Raw genomic sequence first — 13,238 nt, 5'->3', positions numbered from 1 at the left:
TTTTATTCCATGAAATAGTTTTTTTTGGTGTAAAAACGCCTGACGCCTGAACATAAAAAATTGTATAAATGTGGTATCGATGCAATTGTAATGACTCGAAAAAAAAAGCTGCCTAATCAATTTTACCATGTGCTAAATGGCATAAAAAAACTCAAAATTCCTTAATTGCTTGTTTTTGTTCATTCTGCCTCCCAAAATTCAGAGTAGAAAATGATAAAAAAAAGTCAGATGTATGAAAACGGTACCAATAAAAACGTCAACTTGTCTAGTAAAAAACTAGCGCTCATAAAACTCTGTTGGCAGAAATATGGACAATATATACAACCCCTGGCAGAAATTATGGAATCACCGGCCTTGGAGGATGTTCATTCAGTTGTTTAATTTTGTAGAAAAAAAAGCAGATCACAGACATGGCACAAAACTAAAGTCATTTCAAATGGCAATTTTCTGGCTTTAAGAAACATCAAAAGAAATCAAGAACAAAAAATGTGGTAGTCAGTAATGGTTACTTTTTTTTAACCAAGCATAGGGAAAAAATTATGGAATCATTCAATTCTGAGAAAAAAAATTATGGAATCATGAAAAACAAACAAACAAAAAAACACTGCAAAACATCACTAGTATTTTGTTGCACCACCTCTGGTTTTATAACAGCTTGCAGTCTCTGAGGCATGGACTTAATGAGTGTCAAACAGTTCTCTTCATCACTCTGGCTCCAACTTTCTCTGATTGCTGTTGCCAGATCAGCTTTTCAGGTTGGAGCCTTATCATGGACCATTTTCTTCAACTTCCACCAAAGATTATCAATTGGATTGAGATCCGGATTATTTGCAGGCCATGACATTGATCTTATGTGTCTTTTTTCAAGGAATGTTTTCACAGTTTTTGCTCTATGGCAGGATGCATTATCATCTTGAAAAATGATTTCATCATCCCCAAACATCCTTTCAATTGATGGGATGAGAAATTATCAAAATAAACTTGTGCATTTATTGAAGATGCAATGGCAGCCATCTCCCCAGTGCTTCTACCTGACATGCAGGCCCATATCATCAATGACTGTGGAAATTTGCATGTTCTCCTTAGGCAGTCACCTTTATAAATCTCATTGGAATGGCACCAAACAAAAGTTCCAGCATCATCACCTTGCCCAATGCAGATTTGCGATTCATCACTGAATATGACTTTCATCCAGTCATCCACAATTGCTTTTCCTTAGCCCATTGTAACCTCTTTTTTTCTGTTTAGGTGTTAATGATGGCTTTCATTTAGCTTTTCTGTATGTAAATCCCATTTCCTTAAAGCGGTTTCTAACAGTTCGGTCACAGACGCTGACTCAAGTTTCCACCCATTCCTTCTTCATTTGTTTTGTTGTGCATTTCCTGTTTTGGAGACATATTGCTTTAAGTTTCCGGTCTTGACACTTTGATGTCTTCCTTGGTCTACCAGTATGTTTGCCTTTAACAACCTTCCCATGTTGTTTGTATTTGGTCCAGATTTTAGACACAGCTGACTGTGAACAACCAACATTTTTGCAACATTGCTTGATGATTTACCCTCTTTTAAGAGTTTGATAATCCTCTCCTTTGTTTCCATTAACATCTCTCGTGTTGGCGCCATGATTCATGTCAGTCCACTTGGTGCAACAGCTCTCCAAGGTGTGATCACTCCTTTTTAGATGCAGACTAACAAGCAGATGTAATTTGATGCAGGTATTATTTTTGGGTATGAAAATTTACAGGGTGATTCCATAATTTTTTTCTCAGAATTTAGTGATTCCATAATTTTTTCCTTATGCTTGGTTAAAAAAGTAACCATTACTGACTACCACATTTTTTATCCTTTATTTCTTTTAGTGGTTCTTAAAGCCAAAAAATTGCCATTTGAAATGACTTTAGTTTTGTGCCATGTCTGTGATCTGCTTTTTTTTGTACAAAATTAAACAACTGAATGAACATCCTCCAAGGCCGGTGATTCCATAATTTTTGCCAGGGGTTGTAGCTAGCAAAATATTCAAAAACTAGTCTTTGCAAAGATAAGCTTCTTTTAGTGTGTGACAGCAGCCAAACATAAAAAAACTATATAAATCTGGCAATGCTCTACCAACCCAAAAGATAAAGTCATGTAATCACTTATACTGAACGAGGAATGGCGTAAAAAATAAATAAAACCATTTCTTCACCTGCTGTTGATTTGTTCATTCTGCCTCCCAAAAATCACTTTATGCTTGGCTTACATTTATCCTGCACTCTGCACTGAGCGCTTACACCATGGTTTCCATGTAAATCTCTGAAGTATGTTATTCAGATGAAGCTCTGGTGGAAAATTCCCAATAATATGGAGTCACTGTGGAATCTGTCTGGCCTATGATCCGGTGGTGTCTGTCTTTTTAGGTGTGCATAAAAGTGCCATCCGCCACAGTTTTGTGCACTTCTGAAAAGAAGGACACTGCTGAACTCTGCTGTCTAATTATAGTGAATTAATCTTTTGGGGATTTTATCTGATTCACATCACTTGGAGATTTAGATGTAAACCCCGATTTACAGTTGTGCTCAAAAGTTTACATACCCCGGCAGAATTTTTGCTTTCTTGGCCTTTTTTCAGAGAATATGAATGATAACACTAAAACTTTTTCTACACTCATAGTTAGTGCGAATGGCTCCACAAATGGGATAATGCACACCTATTTAAGTCTCTGGGTGTGTGGAAATCTTCAGCCTGCACTCAGATGTTATCTGAGAGAATGGAGGAGATGGAGAAATTGAATTCTCTGTCTTCTCTGCACCTGTGATATGATTGTGTTATCCGAGAGAATTGAATCACAATAAACTGACACTCGGCTGAAACTTTGATCAGAGTTTGTGTCGAGTGTCATTACCATAATCTATCTGAATCTCTCGGAAGAGGGGATCATCACTAGGGGTCAATTGAAAGCTAGCCTGGATCACTTCTGTTTAACTGTTTAATGCTTTGACTCCTGGTTAATTCTTAATTTATTCCTTCCCTTCATCCAAGAAGCATAACCTTTTTTATTTACCTGTCGGCACAGCCATATGAGGCTTGTTTTTTGTTTTGCTTTGTTTTTTGTTGGATAAGTTATAGTATTGGACATCATTTATTTCACCATACAATGCACTGAAAAACAAACAAAAAATACCAGATATGTTTTTATAATTTTTTTTTTTTTTTACTAATCTTTTTTTTAGTCCATCAGCAGACTTGAACCTGCAATCTACTGTTTGCTTAAACTATATTGTTATTACAGTATATCATGCAAATCACGGTCTCTTATGAAGCTCAGTTTATGGAGTCCAAACATGTCAGTGACTGGTGCCTTCAGCTGGCCATTGGCCAGTAGTGATGAGCGAGTGTGCTCAATTCTCGAGATTTACTAGCATGCTCGGGTGTTCTCCAAGTATTTTGGGCGTGCTCATAGATTATGTTTGAGTCCCTGCAGATGCATTATTTGTGGCTGCTAGGCAACCTGAAAACATGCAGGGATTGGCTGCTTGTTAGGGTATCTCCACATGTATTCTGGCTGTCTAACAGCCACAAATCATGCAGCTGCGGGAACTCAAACATAATCTTCGAGCACGCCCAAGATACTGGGAGAACACCTGAGCATACTCAGAAATCTCGAGTAAAACACTCACTCATCACTAGTACTGGCCACTAGTTCCCCTTTTTCGTTCCACTCAACCATGTGGCTTAAACTGCTTAAATTATATTGTCAATCACTTACAAAAGTATTTAAATAGCACTAACAGAATTATTTAAAATGTTGGATGCCTCAAAGGTAGAGTTCAATGATGAAAAATAAAAAAATCGTATGTAACCCATATTAGTGTCAATAAAAACGTTTGCTCAGCATGTAAAAAATAAGCCCTCACACAACCTGGGCTTCTATAACACCTCAGCAGTGCCACAGGCTCATTGCCTCCATGCCACGCCGCATTGATGCAGTAATTGATGCAAAAGGAGCCCCGACCAAGTATTGAGGGCATTTGCTGAACATACATTTCAATAGGCCAACATTTCAGATTTTAAAATTACTTTTCAAGCTGGTGTTATAAAGTATTCTAATTTACTGAGATAATGATTTTTGGGTTTTCATTGGCTGTAAACCATAATCATCAACATTAACAGAAATAATCACTTAAAATAGATCACTCTGTTTTTAATGAGTCTATATAATATATGAGTTTCACTTTTTGTATCGAAGAGCTGAAATAAATTAACTTTTTCATGATATTCTAATTTTGGGAGAAGCACTTGTATATCACATCAAACACCTATTTTAGAAGGTGGGTAAATATGGTGTTACAAGGAGTTTAATGAAGCATTGCAATAATTTTAGCACCTTCATAGACATGTTATTCACCAAGGAAATTGGTGACAAATCACCAGTACTACATGGGTATCAATCCACATAACCGTATGTGGTAAATAGCAAAATCACCACCAAATGCAAAGATATAAAAAAGTGAATGGTCTCACACAAAACTTAGACAGGTATTAGGCATAAAACCTTCTTGGAACCATTGGGATGGTGGTCATTCAAAAAAGCCCATGCATCATCTTGTTTTTAGGACCAGACCAGCGATGTCCCGGGATGTCCTGATTTAATTATAGATTACCACATCCCATCTATAGGACCATTCACTTTTTTATATTTTATATTTTTTTCAACTGGCTCATGATGCATTGCGGAACCAGCTGTCAGTCAAAGTGCCTGGGCGTGCTTACAGCTGTCATTCACTGTACACAGAGTGGTGACTGTAGCCATGTCGGCACGCCTGCATGACTGAAAGCCAGAGACTTCTGGGAGTAATACATTTAATTTCTCCTGTTATATCATGAGCCAGTCTGAACCTGTATATCGTTAGTGCAGAAAAATTTTATTGAAATGTATAAAAGTGCCTAAATGTGAGTCAAAGGCATAGTAGTAAAATGAAAGATATTGTCTAATGACCCAAGTAACTGATTGCAGAGTCCATACGATTATTACCTCAAATAGACTATTTTCAGCATTTCTTACATTAAGCGTTGACTATCATGCGATTTCTGTCCTTTTAATGAAAAAAAATTAGATTTTTTTAAATCTTCCACAGATGTTCCATAGAGGTCCGACTTCAAATGAGTGATGATTGACCTATTTATCAACTGGGGAAGTCTGTACAACTGCAGGGTGCATGCAGTTTGGCAGTGCTTAACCTTTTCTTGCTGGGAGTAAGGTCTGCTCAAAGACTAGTTGATTTATGTAGCAGCTTGCATCCACTTTAATGTTGCCCCTGATAATGTATGATGGCAATGTGCAATGTTCTATCAATTGCAGGTGAACCCACTCTATAATTATGTGGGTGTCGGAATACTGTATATGCTTCTCTATGTATTTTGTGTTTGTATATGCAACTAGTGCTTTCTTTTTGCCTGTGAATTGACTCTTGCATTTGTTTTTATGTGATGACTAGTGTTGAGCATTCCGATGCTGCAAGTATCGGGTATCGGCCGATACTTGCTGTATCGGAATTTCCGATACCGAGATCCGATATTTTTGTAATATCGGATATCGGTATCGAAACAACATTAATGTAAAAAGGTGTAAAAGAAAGAATTAAAATAAAAAAAATCGCTATACTCACCTGTCCGACGCAGCCGGGACCTCGGCGATTGTAAGCGGCAGCGTTGTTTCTTTAAAATTCGCGCTTTTACTTGCTTACGTGAATTCCCGGCTTCTGATTGGTCAGGGCGGCCATGTTGCCGGGACTCGGACCAATCACAGCAAGCCGTGACGAAATTACGTCACGGCTTGCTGTGATTGGTCCGCGTCCCGGCAACATGGCCGCCATTAACCAATCACAAGCCGTGACGTCACGGGAGGCTGGACACGCGCTTATTTTGAAAAGCGCGCGTGTCCAGCCTCCCGTGACGTCACGGCTTGTGATTGGTCACGGCGCCATATTGCCGGGATGCGGACCAATCACAGCAAGCCGTGACGAAATTACGTCACGGCTTGCTGTGATTGGTCCGCGTCCCAGGAACATGGCCGCCATTAACCAATCACAAGCCGTGACGTCACGGGAGGCTGGACACGCGCTTATTTTGAAAAGCGCGCGTGTCCAGCCTCCCGTGACGTCACGGCTTGTGATTGGTCACGGCGCCATATTGCCGGGACGCGGACCAATCACAGCAAGCCGTGACGTAATTTCGTCACGGCTTGCTGTGATTGGTCCGAGTCCCGGCAACATGGCCGCCCTGACCAATCAGAAGCCGGGAATTCACGTAAGCAAGTAAAAGCGCGAATTTTAAAGAAACAACGCTGCCGCTTACAATCGCCGAGGTCCCGGCTGCGTCGGACAGGTGAGTATAGCGATATTTTTTATTTTAATTCTTTATTTTACACATTTATATGGTTCCCAGGGCCTGAAGGAGAGTTTCCTCTCCTTCAGACCCTGGGAACCATCAGGAATACCGTCCGATACCTGAGTCCCATTGACTTGTATTGGTATCGGGTATCGGTATCGGATTGGATCCGATATTTTGCCGGTATCGGCCGATACTTTCCGATACCGATACTTTCAAGTATCGGACGGTATCGCTCAACACTAGTGATGACTGTATAAATTAATTTTTTTGTGTCTTGTATCATCTAATAGAAAATTATTTAACCAGTTAAAGGCAGTGTCATTTTTCCCAAAACAAGTTCATAATCATTTAGAAACAACAATACTAATGTTTTAACTCAGGAAGAGTTCAGAAATCAATATTTTGTGGAATAACCATGATTTGTAATCACAGCTTTCATGTGTCTTGGCACACTTTCCACCACTCTATCACACTGCTTTTGGGTGAGCTTATGCCATTCCTGATACAACAATTTAGGCAGTTCTTCTTGTTTGATGGCTTGTGACTATCCATCTTCCTCTTGTTTACATTCCAGAGGTTTTCCATGGGGTTCAGGTCTGGAGATTGGGCTGGCCATGACAGGGATTTGATGTGGTGGTTCTTCATCCACACCTTGATTGACCTAGCTGTGTGGCATAGTGCATTGTCCTGCTGGAAAAAAAACAGTCCTCAGAGTTGGGGAACATTGCCTGAGCAGAAGGAATCAACTGTTTTTCCAGGAAAACCTTGGATGCGTCTTGATTCATACGTCCTTCGCAAAGATTAACCTGCCCAATTTCAGCCTTGCTGAAGCATCCCCAGATCATCCCCTATCCACCACCAAATTTCACAGTGGGTGCAAAACACTGTGGCTTGTACGGCTCTCCAGGTCTTCATCTAACCATTAGATGACCAGGTGTTGGGCAAAGCTGAAAATTAGACTCATCAGAGAAGATTACATTACTCCAGTCCTCCATTGTCCAGCCCTTATGGTCTTTGGCAAACTTCAGCCTGGCTCTCCTTTGCTTCTCATTGATGAAAGGCCTTTTTCTAGCTTTACATGACTTAAGTTCTGCCTCTAGGAGCCTGTTACGAACTGTTCTTGCCGTGCACTTCACCCCAGCTGCCAATTGCCATTCCTTTTGTAGGTCACTTGATGTCATCCTGCGGTTGCTGTGTGACATTCGAATAAGATGACGGTCATCCCGGTCAGTGGAGAGTCATTTTCGCCCTCTGCCGGTCTGTAGCTTTGTTGTCCCCAATATCTGCTGCTTGACCTTGTTGTAATGGACTGCCGTCTTAGAAATGTTAAGGATGGAGGCAACATGATGCTCACTGTGTCCCTCTGCTAGTAAAGCCAAAATTGAGCCCTTCTTTTCCTCACTCAATAATTTTCTTTTCAATTCATTTGGCATGGTTAAAAGTTATTTTTTCATTCCAATTACTTTTGGGATATTACTAGCAATTGTTTTGCCACCAAGCTTGTCCTATTGCAAGAGGATTGTGAACAACACAGCAGTGTTTTATATACTTTCCTTCGTTAAATAAGATTTGGGTCAGGTGATCACCTAAATCAGAAGCACATTAAGTAGAATGAGGCGTACTCTGGTTGGAATTCAACTGACTCTGGAATGGAATGGCTATCAGACATGAAGAGAAGCTGATTTTTATAAAACTGTGCAGTGGTCTCTTAATTTTTGCCAGAGCTATATATATAGCTTGAGAAAGGATTGTATCCGAAACATCGCCACGCCATTTGGGCAATAAACATCACTTTTTTTTTTTCTGGAAGTCTGCTGTGCTTTTTTTCTACTATTGCAAGGAGCCTTCTGAGATTGCTGGCTGGGGATGCGTACACTTTGTTAAGGTTTGTGTGTTTGGTGCTGTTCCAATTTTTTTACCTATATATATATATAGTGAGGCAGTGATGCACACAGAAGCGTATTGAGGCTGTGAGAGTGCATTGCAGTCACCAACTTGAGCAGGAAACTGACCCTGAAAAATTATAGCATAGTGGAAAAGGAGTGCTTGGCGATTAAGTGGGCCTTGGAGTCCCTATTCTACTATTTGTTCTGGCAACAGTTTTGTTTGGTAACCATTCACCCCTCGTGTGGATGAGAAATGCAAAAGAGAGGAATGCTCGAGTCACCAGGTGGTTCCTGTCCCTACAAAACATTAGTTTCTCAGTGGAACATCGGGCAGGGAAGTCACAGAGAAATGCGGATATACTGTCATGGGCCCCCTGTATGGTGACAAATGTTCAACCCCACAAGTTTGAACAGCAGGGGAGGTAGGTATGTGAGGCACAGATCAGTGTCATATGCGAGGGTCGCTATGTGTCCCCCAGGATGCACACAGAAGTGTATTTTGGCCACGATGTGCTGCATTAACATGATATTTGTCTGCTGCTGTTGCTGATATCGCTCCTGTTGCAGCTGCTGTATGAGGAACAAATGCTTCAAAAGCTCATCCATCTTGTCGATAGACCTGGACTGCAGCATTGCAGGCCTAATCATCGACATGCAGCATCCTTTGGGGTATGACTCAGTTCACACTGCCCGCATTCTCCACCATATTTAGTGCAGCGATGTTCTTGCAGTGTGACAGACCAGGAAGTGACCCAGGAAAGTTCAAAACAAAGTCTCTTTTAATGATCAGCGTACTCACAAACAGAAAGTAAATAGGATCCTCTGGATCGCAGACGTGACCGAGACCTGTTACCGTGGGCGACTGCACCGCCGTGTATGCTGAGGTTGTCAGGCCTCTTGGCTCCTCCTAGGCACTGTGCTGCTTCACATTAAAATGCTGCTGAGACATGACCGGCATGGTGGGTAACAGAGAGCAACCAGCACCTGACTGGATGCGTTTCGAGCAACAAGTGTGCCCTTAGTCCACAGTATGCTGATAGAAACACAGGTTGCAATAAGAATGTTCACAGCAGGTGAGTGCAATTAAAATGGACACGTGATACAGATACAAATGTGATGAACTCAACGAAGTGAACAAATTTAAAACTGCATAACGAAAAGGTTGACAGAAGTAATTATAAATACAAATATAAATATAAAGAACATGCAATTTCACAAAAAAAATTTTTGTTTTCATTCTTTTTGTGAAATTGCACGTTCTTTATATTTATATTTATATTTATATTTACTTCTGTCAACCTTTTCGTTATGCAGTTTTAAATTTGTTCACTTTGTTGAGTTCATCACGTTTGTATCTGTATCATGTGTCCATTTTAATTGCACTCACCTGCTGTGAACATTCTTATTGCAACCTGTGTTTCTATCAGCATACTGAGGACTAAGGGCACACTTGTTGCTCGAAACGCATCCAGTCAGGTGCTGGTTGCTCTCTGTTACCCACCATGCCGGTCATGTCTCAGCAGCATTTTAATGTGAACTAATAAAGTTTTCACATTTTATTCCTGGAGCTGGATCCACATCTTCTTTATCTACACATTGACCAGTGTTGTGGCAGCAACACTTTGTTTCCATGCTCGGACTGATACTTACCACTAGTGTTGAGTGATACCTTCCGATACTTGAAAGTATCGGTATCGGATAGTATCGGCCGATACCCGAAAAATATCGGATATCGCCGATACCGATACCTGATACCAATACAAGTCAATGGGACACAAGTATCGGAAGCTATCCTGGATGGTTCCCAGGGTCTGAAGGAGAGGAAACTCTCCTTCAGGCCCTGGGATCCATATTCATGTAAAAAATAAAGAATTAAAATAAAAAATATGGATATACTCACCCGTCCGGCGGCCCCTGGACCTTACCGATTGTAACCGGCAGCCTCCGTTCCTAAGAATGAGGAGTTTAAGACCCTCGATGACGTCGCGGCTTGTGATTGGTCGCGTGCCGCTCATGTGACCGCTCACGCGACCAATCACAAGCCGCGACGTCATCGCAGGTCCTAAACTCCTCATTCTTAGGAACGGAGGCTGCCGGTTACAATCGGTAAGGTCCAGGGGCCGCCGGACGGGTGAGTATATCCATATTTTTTATTTTAATTCTTTATTTTTTACATAAATATGGATCCCAGGGCCTGAAGGAGAGTCTCCTCTCCTCCAGACCCTGGGAACCATACACTGGGAACTTCCGATTCCGATTTCCGATACCACAAAAATATCGGAACTCGGTATCGGAATTTCGATACCGCAAGTATCGGCCGATACCCGATACTTGCGGTATCGGAATGCTCAACACTACTTACCACATCGTACAGATGAACTAAGGGTGAGCTGAAATATACTTTTTTTTTTTTTTTACTGTGCTGCTTCACAGAGGTGCAGCTCTGCAGAGCTTTCTACTCTGGACACTTGCAAACCAAAACTGATACACCCAACCCCTTGCTGCAGGGGTTTTTACAAGGCCACATGGAAAATCTGTCCGGGAAGGAAACAGACCGCCCCACTACCATCCTGTAGTCCGTTTCAAAAATAAAAGTCCTGAGGGATCTTCTCCCAGACCTGGACTAAAGCATTCGCCAACTCTTGGACAGTCTGTGGTGCAATGTGACAATGGTGGATGGTGCGAGACATGATGACCCAGATATGTTCAATCGGATTCATTTCTGGGAAATGGGTGGGCCAGTCCATAGCTTCAATGCCTTCATCTTGCAGGAACTGCTGACACACTCCATCCTCATGAGGCCTGGCATTGTCCTGCATAAGGAGGAACCCAAGGCCAACCGCACCAGCATATTTTTCTCACAAGGGGTCTGATCTCATCTCGGTACCTAATGGCAGTCAGGCTACCTCTGGTGAGCACATGGAGGGCTGTGCGGCCCTCCAAAGAAATGCTACCCCACACCATTACTGACCCACTGCCAATCCGGTCATGCTGAAGGATGTTGCAGGCAGCAGATCACCCTTTACAGCGTCTACAGACTCTGTCACGTCTGTCACATGGGTTCAGTGTGAACCTGCTTTCATCTGTGAAGAGCACAGGGTGCCAGTAGTGAATTTGCCAATCCTGGTGTTCTGTGGCAAATGTCAAGCATCCTGCATGGTGTTGGGCTGTGAGCACAACCCCCATCTGTTGACTTTGGGCACTCAGACTATCCTCATGGAGTTGGTTTCTAACAGTTTGTGCAGACACATGCACATTTGTGGCCTGCTGGAGGTCATTTTGGCAGTGCTCCTCCTTGCACAAAGGCTGAGGTAGCGGTCCTGCTGCTGGGTTGTTGCCCTCCTATGGCCCCCTCCATTTGTCCTGTTGTACTGGCCTGTCTCCTGTTAGCGCCTCCAGCCACTGGACACTACGCTGACAGACACAGGAAATCTTCTTGCCTCAGCTTACATTGCTGTGCCGTCCTGGATGAGCTGCACTACCTGAGCTACTTGTGTGGGTTGTAGAGTCCATTTCATGCTACCACAAGTGTGAAAGCACAACCAACATTCAAAAGTGACCAAAACATCAGCCAGAAAGCATTGGTACTGAGATGTGGTCTGTGGTCCCCACCTGCAGAACCACTTCTTTATTGAGTGTGTCTTGATAATTGCCAATAATTTCCATCTCTTGTCTATTCTATTTGCACAACAGCATGTGAAATTGATTGTCAAACAGTTTTGCTTCCTAAGTGGACAGTTTGATTTCACAGAAGTTTGATTTATTTGGAGTTATATTCTGTTGTTTAAGTGCTCCCTTTATTTTTTGAGCAGTGTATATACAGTATATACAGTATATATGTATGTATTGATTTATGTATATACATACACTTATTTTGTGTATACAATGATCAGGAAGGCAGAGATGATAATACAGTTTCTCAGACTGCTCTATGGGGAGTCTGGCTGTGCCCTACAGACACCTCTCTGATCTTGCAGTTCCATATCTCAAGCTCCGGCTGACTTTGCAATGACATTCTAAAATGTCAGTGCAGAGTTATATGCGCACCAGCCCCACAAATTTAAAGAAAATCTGTCACAAGGTTTTGGCTACGTAATCTGATAGCAGCATAATGTGATTCTAGATGTATGTCACTTGCTAGGATGCTGGGATGTTGCTGTAGTTTTGATAAAATCACTGTTTTATTAGCAGGAGATTATAATTAAAGGATAGTAAACCTGCTGCCATGTAATCCTCCATATTTATAAGCTCTATAGAACCCTTCTTCCACTTCTGAGTGATCGCTTTTTGCCTATGCAGAGTGTACACAGAAAGCTGCCAATTAGTGATGAGCGAGTGTGCTCGTTACTCGGGTTTTCTGAGCATGCTCAAGTGTTCTCAGAGTATCTTAGACGTGCTCGTAGATTATGTTTAAGTCCCCGCAGCTGCATGATTTGAGGCTGCTAGACAGCCTGAATAGATATGGGGATTCCCCAACAAACAGGCAATCCCTGCATGTGTTCAGGTTGTCTAAAAGCTGCAAATCATGCAGCTGCGGCGACACAAACATAATCTACGACCATGGCCAAGATCCTCGGAAAACACCCGAGCATGCTCTGAAAACTCGAGTAATGAGCACACTCGCTCATTACTACTGCCAATCAGTGGTGTTGGCAAGTTATACAGCGCTCAGTATTCAGAGAACTGGTGGATCTGCAGCAGATAAAACTTTTTTTTAGAAAAACTGCAAAAACAACCCAGTAAGTGACACGTTACTGGAATCAGGGTCTCTACAGCTACTTCATGCTGCTCTCAGATGTAGTTTTGAAAACCAGAAGAATGTTTTGATCTAAATTGTTGGGTGGCTTGTAAGTAGTTAAATAATACAGATGAAATTCAGAGATAATTACTCACCATATGTTGGAATTGAACAGGTGGTGATATACAGTACACCAAGGTATTCTATATCCAAGAATAATCATAGAAGAAACAAGAAGCCCTGGCAAA

This window comes from Ranitomeya variabilis, chromosome 4 (genome assembly GCF_051348905.1).
Source record: "Ranitomeya variabilis isolate aRanVar5 chromosome 4, aRanVar5.hap1, whole genome shotgun sequence".
Taxonomy (NCBI): Eukaryota; Metazoa; Chordata; class Amphibia; order Anura; family Dendrobatidae; genus Ranitomeya; species Ranitomeya variabilis.
Note: the sequence above shows the minus strand (reverse complement) of the source record.